The sequence below is a fragment of the Gossypium raimondii genome, chromosome 6 (assembly GCF_025698545.1).
Source record: "Gossypium raimondii isolate GPD5lz chromosome 6, ASM2569854v1, whole genome shotgun sequence".
NCBI classification, from domain to species: domain Eukaryota; kingdom Viridiplantae; phylum Streptophyta; class Magnoliopsida; order Malvales; family Malvaceae; genus Gossypium; species Gossypium raimondii.
This window is the reverse complement of record NC_068570.1, coordinates 19,550,853-19,565,661: the sequence shown is the minus strand read 5'-3', so window position 1 is coordinate 19,565,661 and position 14,809 is coordinate 19,550,853. Positions and strand designations below refer to the sequence as shown.

Here is a 14,809-nt window from a genome sequence, read left to right as displayed (position 1 = left end):
AAAACTTTAACAATTTTACAAATTGGTACATGAGCTAGTTAAATCAAGCTCCCATGATTCAATTTCCATAAAAATAAAAGAAAAATGACTAGGAACTTACTTGAAATTGGATGGCCGAATGTTTGAAACCAAAATATTCTTCTTTTATTTTTGTTCTTTGGCTTTCACAGCTTAGTGAAGAAGATAATAACATCTTCCACTAAGCTTTGATTTTTATATTAAGACTATTTCATTAATTAATTTTAATTAGCTTAAATAATCTAGTTTAATCAAATTTAATCATGTTTAAGCTAAGTTAATGACATCCAACATCATCATCCACTATCAACTATTAAAAAGTAGTTTATTATCCGTTTTGGTTCTTAGCATAATTTCTATTTAAGCCCCCAAGCTTATTCCTAATTAAAAATCTATAGTAATTAATTTTTTATAATTTAGTCGCTAGGCTTTCATTAAGCATAATTTTAGCTAAATTACCTATCTAAATTTCAATTTGTTTATACAATAACTCCATAAATATTCCTATTTTATATTTACGGAGTTGGTTTACAGAAACGAGGTTCCAAAATCGCAGTTTCTAGTACCATTAGAAACCGAGTCATTACAACTCTTCTTTTAGGTGTAAACACCCCCTAAGTGTGAAAACATTCTCAAGATAATGAGGGGCCCACTTGGTCATAACAACCTTGTACTAATCGAATAAATAACAAGATAGGCCCCACTATGAATATCCTTTACACAATTGTTTGAACTGAGTATTTATCCTGCCATGTCTAGCTAGTGCACAAGAGAACCTCTCAAATACTCTTCCAAGTATGAAGAAGGGATCGATTTTATAGCCCCTAATTTACTCTACCCAAATACTCTCTCTCAACAATCAGCCTGTCCTCTTGTTCCTTTATGGCTCTCCATCTCTATAGGTGAACCAGCCTCTATTGAACCACCATTTACTCCTTACTCTCCTCCCTTGTTGTAGCCTATATCAACAGTATATATAAGTGCCTTTATATAGGTATCTTCTGGACATTCATGGGACGAGTCAAGGGTTATTGTGGACATGTATGCTTCTATGTGCTTCTTAAGTGACATGCCATCTTGCCAAAGTATTCAACCTACATGGTGGTGAATAACTAGGAAAGGTCTTTTCTCATTGTCTAGTAGGGACCTTCACGAGGTGTGTGTTTGGTGGGATTTCCAGTAGAGGATGGTAAAGGACAATAAATCTTGGCTAGATTTATAGCCAAAGACAAACTGTAAAAGGGATACAAATTAACTTAATAATTTTTGTTACAAGGATTAAAGGTAAGAGTTGTTTAAAAATTGAATTAGATATTAATATTATTTAAATACTTGAATATATGTAAGTTAAATTGACAGCTCAATTTTGATTTTTAGCATCCACATTTAATTGTCGAATTTTACCGTGGCATTGGGGGCAATTTTTTTTTTTAAATCATTGGGTAGGTTTGATTCATTTGATGGCACATACTTGGCAATAGCCTTAAGGGGTACAAAAGCATAGCTAGAGACAATAGATATCAACTTCACAAACTTGCATGACAACTCCTAATAAAGCATTAAAAACCCTTCTCTCCCCTTCCCTAAGGACATATATTTTAATGCCTTGCTGTTAAATATGGAAATGGACTCTGGACCAGAACTCATAACTATAGTCGACAGCGATACCTCACACTTTCAATAAAAAAAAGAAAGATAAAGAAGAATTTGCATCTCCTTCGATATGACCCCATCAATCCATCACCGTTTCCATGAATCTAAATTCATTTAAATTCCTTTATATATTTATATATAACTATCTTTTATGTGGATGAGTTGTCGAGATATGCCTGCTTGGAGTGCATTACATCGTAGCAACGTCCAAGTGGCGTGGAAATTAATAATGGAAGAAGATATCTAGCTAAAAACCAAAGGGGAGGGAACGATGGGATCATAAATATATATATACAAAAATTTACTTATATATGATTATTTATCAAGCCTTCATTAAAATGTCTACTGCCATGCATATTGGTCAGTAATAAGTCCCCACAAGAGCTTATCAAAATTAAAATATCTATGACTATTATATGTATATAAAATATGGGGATGGTCCCCCATGTATTGATTGATGGTTCATTTTAATTAGTCGACGGGTGTTCTATTTCCTTTGGGTACTCCTTTTCTTTTTCTCTTTTTTTTGGGGGTTGATTAGATCTATACAATGAAATATCGTTTTTTTTTTTTGGCATTTGAAAGAAAATTTTACTGTGACTCTTTGTTAACAGTCGTGTCTAAAAACCAGGTGTTACTTTTAAAAATATTAAGGGTTTAGGTAGATAATTAATGAAGGAATTTCATGTTTTAATCATATTACGTTGTTCTTGGCTGGCTCCGTTTATAGACTTTACTTGTATGACCGTTTGGAAATTATAAACATAAATATAATCGCACAATTGGATTTATTTATTAAGCTATTTCCTTTTCTTTTTTTATGGAATGAAAGGGAAGGAGATTTGTGGAATGGTTCATTGGCCGAGAGTCATAAAGAAGATTCTCAAAGTTGAAGAAGATGAGAATATTAGAGGAATTTAAAAGAAACATTTATAGATTACATGCTATCTCTCGATTGGTGGGTTGTTAATAAAGTCTTATAGTCCAGTTCTTTCTCATTATGTTGATGATGTGATTTGATGAGCCATGATTATTGGGTATATGTGCGACAAGTAACAGTAATCTTGTTGGTGAGCTTGGAGAGGCCTGCTGACTTGGCGTAGCCTTGTTCTTCAGTGAGGTATAGCCTAGTGAAGTACATCCAACAATTGTTCCCCCATTAAAGGGAAGGTTATAAAGTGACCTCTTTTAAGAGAAAAGGGTATTGGTGAGGTACTTAGAAGTGTGGTGTGGTGTAGTGTTACTGTTGCGTGTAAATAATGTAAATGTGCAAGTGTACATGTCGATTCAAATAATATAATGATGAGAGAGTATCGTCTCCACAAGGATCAGAAGTTGATTTGAATTGGTAAGTATAACTGAAGATTTAAAGAATGAAATCCTGCAAAAGGAACAAAGTATAAATTGCTGAAGGGAATTAATGATTGAACTAATAATATCAATTATAACTAAAAAATGACCCAACAATCTAAATGTCGTGGCAATTCACAAGGAACAAGTAGAGAGTATTTCTATTGTTGAATGATAAAGGTTGGAATTACCCAGGGAATATTTTCATAACAAAATAATGCCTTAGCAAATTTACGACTAAACTACTTCCCAAATATTTACTACTGCAGTTTACTTCTTCCGAGAGTAAAACTCTAATTATTATTCAGAGTCTGTGTATGCCTACAAAATGAAAACCCAACTAACATTCTATACCTGTACAGATCGCATCTTCTATGTCTAGAGTGTTGTGAATATTCTTTTGAGTACTCACCTGTATCAATCAATTAATAATCTGATGTATTTAACCAATTCAGATTCAAATCCATCTGAGTTCATAACATGCAATCAACTATATTTAGAGCTTGCATACATTCTAAATAAACAAGAATCGAAAGAAAAAGTAAATTTAATCACAAGCATATCATGGGCATTACAGTTAATTCAATATTCACCCAAATAATTCCAACCCAAAGATAATTAGCTCATGGGTTGGGTAATGAAATCAAAAATTAAATCATTCACCAACATACTTCAAGTTTCATGAATCATAGAATTCAAAACCAAGAAAACAGAACAATGGCAGGACTCCAGGAAGTTCTCGCTGCACTCTAACTTCTTATTCAGATTCTACGCAAAACCCAAGGCAGATTTCTCTTCCCTTTCTTTGCGTATGTGATCTCCCCTTCTTTAGCTGCTCCTTTCTTCTTCCCTTCTGAATTCCTCCATCATATTCTGTTGCAAAGAGAGTAACTACTCTCTTTCTTTTCTCTTTCTCTTCACAAACAGTTTTTAATCAGTGAATGTTTAATCATCTAAGGTAGCTGAGGGTTAGATTAGCAACGGTATCTGACGATACATTTGCCTTGCATAACTTGCAAGATTATTGTGATTAAATTGTTTCAAGGTAAGGATATTTTGTTACCTCACATAGTCTTTTATGTGCTTATTAAATCGAGTTAATTGTTTGAATTGACATAGGGATTCATACAAGAGATTATTTCTATTTAATAAGTATGTATGTACAATAACATATTTACCTATTAAGATTTGTTTAATCGATTGAATTGACATAGGATATAGTCAAGAGATAAATGGGTTTTGGTAAGTGAGTATGTTCATAAGTTAGCAAATTACCAAGTTTTTGTGAACTTATTCGTAACAATATAAACATGAGTTTAATAATTCTAAGTTAAAAATGTAATTAATCTAACACAATTATGTCATCTTGATTAAAATCGTATTTTGAAATCATGCATTTGAGATTTATCTATTTAGTTTACTTAGTTTAAAATCTTATTTTTTAATCACCCTCTTCAAACAAAATATTTTTCTTCACCAAAGTGTTTTAAATAGCATTCATTAATAATTCTTTTCACAGTCCCTGTGAGTACGATAACTCGACATTTACTTGTCACTTTATTACTTGTTGTGATTGTGTACACTTACACATTTCTGTCATTCCAAGTTTTCAAAAAAGTCATTATTTGTGAAGTTGTTAGTTTTGCATTTTGGTTTATTTTTCTGTTCAAATTTTAACTTAGTTAATTTTTTTGTGATTATTTAAGGTGTTTACGAGTATTGACCGAATCATTAATTTACTCCCTATATACCCTGAGATTGAACGAACTTTTCGACAGCGAAGAAGACAAGCAAGTCAGAGAAGGACTGAAGAGATGAACTTTGAAATTTCGAATCAAGTAAACGGAGCAAACCTTGCTCAAAATCCTATCCTTATTGTTGATGATAGGGATAGAGCTTTAAGACAGTATACTGTGCCAGTGTTTCATGATCTTAATCCGAGTCTTAGGAGACCCGAAATTGAGGCACAATAGTTTGAGGTGAAGCCAGTCATGATCCAGATGCTTCAGACAGTGGGCTAATTCAATGGAATACCTACCGAAGATCCTCACCTACACTTAAGACTATTTATAGAGGTAAGCGATTCTTTCAAGTTAGCCGGAATACCTGAAGATGCATTACAATTGAAGTTATTCCCATATTCACTAAGGGACAGAGCTCGAGCTTAGTTGAACTCATTACCACCAAACTCAATTTCAACATGGCAAGAGTTAGCAAAAAAATTCCTTATGAAGTATTTCCCCCTAGCAAGAATGCTAAGTTGAGGAACGAGATAACTGCTTTCCAACAAAAGGATGATGAGTCATTGTATGAGGCATGGGAAAGGTACAAAGAATTATTACAGAAGTTCCCTCATCACGAAATACAATATTGCATACAACTTGAGATATTTTATAAGTCTCAATGCTCACACAAGGATCGTAGTGGATGCTTCTGCTAATGGTGCTCTCCTTGCTAATTCTTATAATAAGGCTTATGAAATCATTGAGAGGATGGCCAGCAACAATTATCAATGGCCAACCCATCGAGCAGCATCAGGAAAACGAGCCGCTGGATACATGAAGTAAACGTTCTTACTTCACTAACATCTCAAGTATCATCAATATCCTCGATGTTAAAAAGTCTTACTACTAATGGGTGTAATAGTTTTTCAGAACAGCCACTGAATCAACTTGAAAATGTAGCCTATGTTTATTATGGGGAAGGATATTTGTTCGAAGAATGTCCATCGAACCTAGAATCTATGTATTACATGGGTAACCAGAACCATAATCAAGGAAGGCAAGGGCTGCAATCCAATTTCTATAACTCATCATTGCGAAACCACCCGAATTTTTCCTAGAGTAACAAAGAGCAGGAACCAATAACAATTATGTCCAACTTAGATCGACCCAGCCACCTAGTTTTTCCCAACAAGCTCAGAAACCAACCCAAGTTGAACCATCCAATAGCCTAGAGAATCTATTGAAGGCATACATGACGAAAAATGATGCCTCTCTAAGGAATTCGGAGAATCAAGTGGGCCAGCTTGCAACTGAATTCAGAAACTGACCACAAGGTGTTTTACCTAGTGATACGGAGAATCCAAAGAATCCAAGGAAGGAGAATTGTAAAGCGTTAACATTGAGCAGCGGAAAGACTTTAGAGCTCAATTCCGTCGAAGTTGAGAAGGAGCCCGCTGACGCTCAAGACTCAAAGGAAGCTCAACCGAGTGTTGAAATTCTAGTTTCATCGAAAATTGAATCTGTAAAATCTAACAAGGTAACTTCTGAACCAGCTAATTCTAATCAACTAATAACTTCGTTAGATGTAGAATTGACACAGAAAATGAATCAACCAGTTCCAGTAAAGAAACCTCCACCACCCTACCCTCAAAGACTTCAGAAATAGAAGCAGGAAATTCAATTCAAGAAGTTCCTAGACGTACTCAAGCAACTTCATATCAACATCCCGTTGGTTGGAACACTTGAACAAATACCGAACAACGTCAAATTCATGAAGGATATCTTGTCTAAAAAATAAAGGCTTGGAGAATTTCAGACGATAGCCCTAACGAATGAATGCAGTGCATATCTTCAAGACAAACTACCCTCAAAATTCAAGGATCCTGAATGTTTTACCATACCTTGCAATATTGGAGCAACATATTGTGGTAAGGCACTATGTGACTTGGGTGCGAGTATCAATCTGATGTCCATGTCAATATTTAGGAAGTTGGGGATAGGTGAAGTTAGACCTATGACGGTTACACTTCAATTAGCAGATCGATCCTTAGCACATCTAGAAGGAAAAATCGAGGATGTATTGGTACGTGTAGACAAATTTCTCTTTCCTACTGATCTTGTGATTCTAGACTTTGAAGCAGGGAAAGAGGTGTCAATCATCTTAGGAAGACCATTCCTAGCAACTTGAAAGACCCTTATTGATGTGCAGAAGGGCGAGCTTACTATACGTGTTCAGGATAATTAGGTAACATTTCACGTTTTTAAGTCCATGCGATTTTCTGACACAATTGATGATTGCTCTGCAATGTCTGATTTAGAGGACTTAATCGTGGAGAACGAACTCAATTATGTTGAGGATCCATTGGAACAAATTTTGACATCAAATCCTCCAAATGATGAATAGGGGGATGAATACTTAGCTTTGTTAGAAGCTAATCAAAGGGGATTTAATTCGCAATCCTGCTTTAAATTTTTGGAGTTAGAGAAAAGGGATTATGCCCAACCAAAAGCATCAATCGAGGAGCCACCTAAATTAGAACTGAAGGTACTTCCCTCTCATTTGAAATATGTTTATTTAGGTAACTCTTCTACTCTGTCTGTGATTGTTTCAGCAGAATTAACTACTAAGCAAGAAGAGAACTCATACCGGTGTTGAAACAATTCAAGAAGGCTATTGGATGGACCATAGCCGATATTCGCAGAATTAGTCTATCGTATGCATGCATAAGATTATCTTAGAAGATGACGAAAATGGGATGGTTGATAGACAACGAAGACTGAACCCCATCATGAAGGACGTAGTCAAGAAAGAAATCATCAAGTGGTTAGATGCGGTTATAATTTACCCCATCTCAGATAGTTCATGGGTAAGTACGATCCAGTGCGTGCCAAAGAAAGGAGGTATCACGATCATTGAAAATGAGAATAATGAATTGATATCGACTAGAAAAAGTAAAGGTATTGTTCTAGGGCATCAGATAATAAGACATGGAATCGAGGTAGATAAAGCAAAGGTAGATGTTATTGAGAAATCCCCACCTCCAATATCTGTAAAGGGTGTTAGGAGCTTTTTGGGCCACGTCAGTTTCTATCGAAGATTCATCAAGGACTTTTCCAAAGTTACTAAACCCTTATGCAAATTATTGGAGAAGGACACGGCGTTTAAATTTGATGAGTGCTTAAGAGCTTTCAACAATTTGACGATTCGATTTGTCTCGGCACCCATAATAGTCACACCAGATTGGGATTTGCCATTTGAATTTATATGTGACACAAGTGACTTCGCAATCGGAGCTGTCATGGGTCAGCGAAGGAACAAAGTTTTTCATCCCATCTACTATGCGGGTCAAACTCTGACAGGAGCTCAACTGAATTACACGGTAACTGAAAAAGAGTTACTTGCTATTGTGTTTGCTTTTGACAAGTTTCGATCTTATCTTTTAGGTACCAAAGTGACTGTTTATACGGACCACTCGACAATTAAGTATTTACTTGCTAAGAAAGACGCTAAGCCGAGACTGATCAGATGGGTACTTCTACTTCAAGAGTTTGATCGAGAAATTCAAGATCGAAAGGGAGTGGAAAACTAAGTAGCAAACCACTTGTCCAGATTAGAGCCGAAAGAAGGGAACTCTCCTCTTATACCAGTTCGAGAGACTTTTCCAGATGAACACATACTAAAGGTAAATTATATCCATAACACCCCTTGGTTTACTGATATTGCTAACTTTATAGCTTGTGGTTTGATGTCGATTGATAAGACGTATCATCAAAAGAAAAAGTTTCTCCACGATGTGAAGTACTATATCTGGGAAGAACCGTATTTGTTTAAAAAGTGTGCAGATCAAATGATCAGGAGATGCGTGGCAGAAGATGAAGTACATAAGATTTAATACCATTGTCACTCAGCTCCGAGTGGGGGACACTTCGGAGGTACAATTACTGCAGCTAAGGTATTGCAAGTCGGATTCTTTTGGCCAACGCTATTCAAAGATGCATATGCTTACGTAAAGAGTTGTGATCGATGTCAAAGGGTCGAAAATGTCACCAACAAAAATGAGATACCTCGAACAAACATCATTGAGGTAGAATTATTCGATGTTTGGGGTATTGAATTTCTAGGTCCTTTCCCTCCGTATTTTGGTCACAAGTACATATTAGTAGCAGTAGACTGTGTGTCTAAGTGGGTTGAGGCAGAGGCATATCCAACAAATGATACTAAGGTTGTAATGAAGTTTTTGCAGAAACATGTGTTCACAAGGTTTGGAACCCCAAGAGCCATCATTAGTGATGAAGGGTCCCATTTTGTGAACAAGTGGTTGAAATGGTTATTAGATAAACATAAAGTGAAGCACAAGGTCGCCACAGCTTACCATCCGCGGATGAATAGCCAAGCTGAACTAGCAAACAAGGAGATCAAAGGCATACTTGAGAAGGTAGTTTGCCCGAACCGACGAGATTGGTCCAAAAGAATGGATGATGCTTTATGGGCTTACAAGACAGCATACAAGACACCTTTAGGGATGTCACCCTATAGGTTAGTCTTTGGGAAAGCTTGTCATCTACCCTTGGAGTTAGAACACAAAGCTTATTGGGCTCTCCAACGACTCAACTTGGATCTTAAAAGTGCCAAAGAGAAACGGATGCTTCAAATTAACGAGTTAGAAGAATTCTGAATTTCTTCATACGAGAATGCCAAATTACTTAAGGAGAGACTCAAGAAATGGCATGACAAGCACATTCGAGTTCGAGAATTTGAAGTAGGTCAGCAAGTCTTGTTATTCAATTCCAGATCAAGGTTCTTTCTAGGAAAGCTAAAATCACGTTGGTCTGATCCATTTATGATTCATCGAGTCTATCCATACGGAGTTGTTGAACTTCAAAGTAAGGGAGGTAATTTTTGAGTTAATGCTTAACGCTTGAAACATTACTCGGGAGATAAAATTGAACAAAATCAAATCTCGTTCATTTTATCATATATTTAATTTTTCTTGTTCTTCTATTTGAACAAATGATTTAGGGTATATTTTCGAGATTAGTATGTTTAAATAAATTCTATCTAGGAGATTGGAACTTAAGCGGAACCGCTTGTGACCTCTCCAGTCTTTCTTGGGAATTGATTTTAACATAATTTCCCAAGAAATTATTCCCTAAATGACAAAATAAATTTGTAGTTTTTCAAATAAAAGGATCAATTTTGATCCAAGTTTTATGTTGCAACTCAATTTTGAATTTTCATTAAGTCTAGGAATTTAATTGAATTATTTTTAAAATTTGGTTGTTTTTTTGTAAATATTAAAATTAGATGTCTCTTTTTGTAAATATTTTCAAAAAGCATCTAGAATAAATGTTTTAGTTCAATAAATAAAAAAGATGATAATTATTAATATATAATTATATCTATTATAATATATTTTAATTATTATCACTTTATTTAGAGTTAGGATTAGTTTTAATTTAATCATATTTTATTCGATAAGTTTTTATCTTAATAAATTAATAGCAAATAATAATTTAATATGTATTATATTAATTATTAATTGTTATTTACTTTGAGTAGAATTAGAACTTAGAATTTTTAAGAATTCTACTCTAGCTCCTACTCCTTTCACTTTGCAAGAAATTCTCGAGGAACTTACAGTTCCAAGTTCAAAGTGGACTGTGTCAAAGCAAGGAATCCACACTTGTCGAAGAGAATATTTGACACTACTCGCAAAGGTATGGTTCTACTTCATCCGATTTAGCCTTATGCCTAGCTCACATGGGACTACAATCTCATTAGAGCGAATGGTCTTATTATACTCGATTTTAACTGGAAAGACCATTGATGTGGAAAAATTCATCCTGAGGGAAATGCGGAATTGTGCCATTAGACGTTCACCTTCTGGCCCAGCTTACTTCCCCTTTATGATAACAATTCTGTGCTTGAAAGCTACAATTCTTGCAAACGTAAAGAAAACAGGCTATAGAGAAGGCACAATCACAGATTGGGATCTCTATCGAATAGATGGAGACTCTGTTCTACAGCAACAAGTTGAAGAAAGTGAGGATCCCGAAAAAGAAGAAGAAGAAAATCCCATAGAGATTGAGCCAGTGCAATCGACTGAAGTCCCTGGTAAAGTGGAACCAATGGAACCAAAAGTTGAACATAATATCGAGACTTCAATGTTCAGAGCTCAACCGCTTTGCCCAAATCTTCGAGATTAGCTGTCAAAGTTGATGGACATAATGCAACATATGCAGTGGCAGTAACAAGCTTACTGGAAATACTCAAAAATAAGGGATGACTCGATAAGAAGTGGTCTTACGAAAATTTACAATGACCCATTTATTTTTGTGCCTGAGTTTCCAGATTACATATTTGAACCATGGAGCCCATTATCGAAAAAGGGGCGAAGTGATTCATGCAAAGACAATAATGATGGAGCAAAAGATGAGTCGAATTCGGAAGGATCTGCAAATAAATAAAGGGGGGATCTCGACTTTATTTTATTTATGTTCTTAGGTTATTTTAGGATAAATTTAATAAGGAATTTTTGCATAATAAAACAAGAGATGGAAATCATTAATAAAATTGAACAAGTCGCGAAGTATAAAGTGTGGCAATAGATATATACATGTCTAGGATTGGATTTAGAAAGATCTTGGTACTTAAGTAGTCAAATTGACTCACCTCCTCTTTTCTAGAATCCTACATGGTGTATAGTATCTATTCAATTTAAACAATGACGACATTGTTCATTTTAAGTAGGGGGACCAAAAAATTGAAAATATTTCCACTCAGAATAAATAGTTCTTTTAATTATGATTGGGATATATTTTGTTCAATAATTTGAAATTTTGTTAAGTATGCTAAACTTCAATATAAATAAAGTTCTATTATTTCAATAAATTTTTATATTAGCTGAATAATGATATAAATGTATTTTTAATAAAGCATACAAATCGTACCATAAAATTTTTAGCTCCTTAAGAAAGGTAGGCATGCATGAAAGTTTAAGTCTCTAGAATTGACTTAGTAGTTTCTTGAGGTGAAATCCTAGGAAGCATGGAATGTTGAAAATGATTTAGGCAACTCTTGTTTGGACCGTTTGAGCCTTTCAAGCCAACCTTGATGAAATTTTATCCTTTGAAAGCTAACTTTGAGACTATATGGCCTAATTTTATTTGAACCCTTGCAATATTTAGCCATCACTTCTCTCTTAATTATCTTTGAATTGTCCCAAACACTAGACTCAGTACTATTCAGAACATTCTTTGAAAATAAGTTTGGGGGAGTTGAAAGAAGTATCAAATGCTCTAAAAATTGTAGTACATACAGTAAAATGCTCAAAAAAAAAGCACATGTACTGGAAAGAAAATAGATATACAAAGGAGCATGTGAAAGCAAAGTAAGTCGGTGTATTGAGGGAAATTATTCCAAAGGTCCGATTGAAGCTAAGTCTAGGGTTTAAAAGCCTAAATTTATCTATCTTTCACCTACCTCTAGCCTAGCTACGTTACAACCTTCTTAAAGACCTATTGATTCAAGTTTTCTATGCTACCTACATTAGTGGAGAGAAATTGCTATGTTCAACATATGAAGGCATAAGTTAAACTTAATGATTATAGCTTAATCTTGAATAAGGAAATAAAATCAAATTGGTAAGGGTTAACATGTCTTGTTAAGGAAGCATTTAGTCTAATTGTGCTATCATAATAGTTGTTGAGATTAATTTGAACGATATGTATACTTAAGTAGCATAATTATAAAATTTCTTGTTTTTGAGCATAAGTATATTAAATTCATAATTCTGGGAAGAATTTTATTCTGAAGGAATTTTTCAAAGGTGTTTTCTGAGTAATTTTTTTTAATTTGTGCATTACTCAGGACGAGCAATGAATTAAGTTTGGGGGTGTGGAAACATGGAAATTTACACATTTTTACATACCCTTTTTAACTTAAAATCATACAGTTTCGATAAAATTCTTGTCGAAAAAATAATTACTTTTTTCAAAATAATTAAAGTGCACTTAAAATATGAACATGTTGGATTTTAGTTAATTTTACAATTAATTTTGATGAATTTCGGTTATTTTCGATAGATTTGCACAACGGGCGAAAAATAGCTCGGCAGACACTGCTAAAAGCGCAAAACCGAGAAGCAATTTGAAGTATCGAGGTGAACTAAATTTCAGCCTAAGATGGTCCAAAATTATATTTATTAATTCATAATATAATTAATTTTAATCTATATCCAATTTAATTTGGGTTAATAAATTATTATTAATTAATTATGAAAAAGTGGTCCAGTTGAACTGAACTGAGTGAACTGAACCGACCAAGAAATGGACAGCCCAAAAACCGTCCCAAGAGCTGACCCAAATCAGCTTATTAGCTGATTATTTAAGCTTGCAAAGAGGCCCTTGAATACTTGTTCAAGTTGCGTTCAAACCCCTCTACAATTGGTGGCTTTATAGATTTGCCCCAAGCCTAAATTAGCAAAGTTGAAACTATCAACCTTGCCACATGTGTGGCCGACCAAGGGAGGGCTCTTTGGCTGATAATTTTAGCTATTTTTAGCAGCCCTCCTCAGCTATAAAAATCCCCTTAGGCTGGTCATTTGAAAAACACACTTCAAGCATTCACATCTTTCCTCTTTTCTCTCCACTTTCTCTCTTCTTTTCCATTCCAAAATTCCCTTGCTCTCTTTCCGATTTCTCCTCCTGGGAAAGGGGAATTTATCAGCTATTTGGAGCAGCAATTAAGTGTTCATAGTAGCCTTGGTTGACGAGGACAACGGAGAAGGAAGAACGGAGCAACTAGTCAAGCCACGAAAAAACACCGGATTTGATTCTTGTTCCCTATCTCTTTAATTTTTGTTGTTGTTATGTCGAACATATCTATGAAGATTTATGTTGTTGGAATGGTTAATTTAATCAATTTAGCTTGAATTTAATTTGTAACAGCCCAATTTTGACCCTAATCAGACATAGTAGTTTCGGGACCACGAATTATAATCAGAAAAATATTTTAATATTATTTTTAGTGTCTATTATATGTTAAGTTATAGGTGTGAAAATTTCATGTGGAAATTTAATCGTTTGAAGGTTCAATTCGATGAAAAGGGTTTAATCGCGTAAAATAAAATGTAGAGGTTAAATCTTAAAAGCACCTATTTGTTGTTGTCTTTTTAAGTGGGAGGTCTAAAGATGTAATTAGACCAAGATTTAGTTAGTGGGTGGTATATGACAACATTTTCCTTAATATATATGTTATAAATATTTATTATAATAAGGTTAATTTAGTAAATTAGTAAATTATATCTTATAATTAAAATAAGTAAAGAAAGCATAAAACATTATTCATCTCTTTGGCCGAATATTGAACTTGGAGAATTCATCCATGGCTTTCTAGGGTTCAGCATTTCTAGTGTTGATTAAGGTTAGTTCTTTGTTCGGTTTTTGATAATTTTTACGTTTTTGAGATTGTTGCTTCGAATACTATCCGACCCATGTTTGAATTTTTAATTTTGATGAATATTTTGATTTGTGCCATTGATGAAAATTTGTGTTATGTGATGTTTGATGATGAATAATGAAATATATATTTTAGATTAATATGTTTTGTATTGGAAATTTTGGTGAAATTGAGTAATAAGGGTTAAAATGTGAAATTAAATTTTTAAGGGACTAAAATGTGAAATAAATGAAATGTGAGGACTTTTATGAACAATAGGTACATTCGGACCTTGTATGGTGTGAACAAATTTTGTGTATTTTTTGTTTTATCCAATAGGGACTAAATTGTAAAAAGTGTAACTGTCAGGGGCAAAATGGTAATTTACCCATTTAAGTGTTTTTGGACTAAATTGAATGTAATTATATTTAAAATAGCTTATTTTGAATATATTTAGATCAAGAACTGAAGAAAACGGAGTTGGATCGGGGAAAAACTAAAGTTGTCGATTAATCGTCTGGTTTCGACTTTTCACCGTCCGAGGTAAGTCTATTAGCTATTTAATGTCATGAAATCAGTATATAGGTATGTATATGTTCTGTATTTTGATGAATTATAATTTAAA

General features: G+C 34.2%; 1 non-coding gene across 1 annotated transcript; it reads right to left on the bottom strand.

Moving 5' to 3' along the window:
* Nucleotides 1-5,278: 5,278 nt before the first annotated feature.
* LOC128041989 (small nucleolar RNA R71) lies at nucleotides 5,279-5,385 on the bottom strand. Its single transcript, XR_008197197.1, has one exon. It is a non-coding gene; the product is annotated as a small nucleolar RNA R71 (small nucleolar RNA).
* Nucleotides 5,386-14,809: the final 9,424 nt, after the last annotated feature.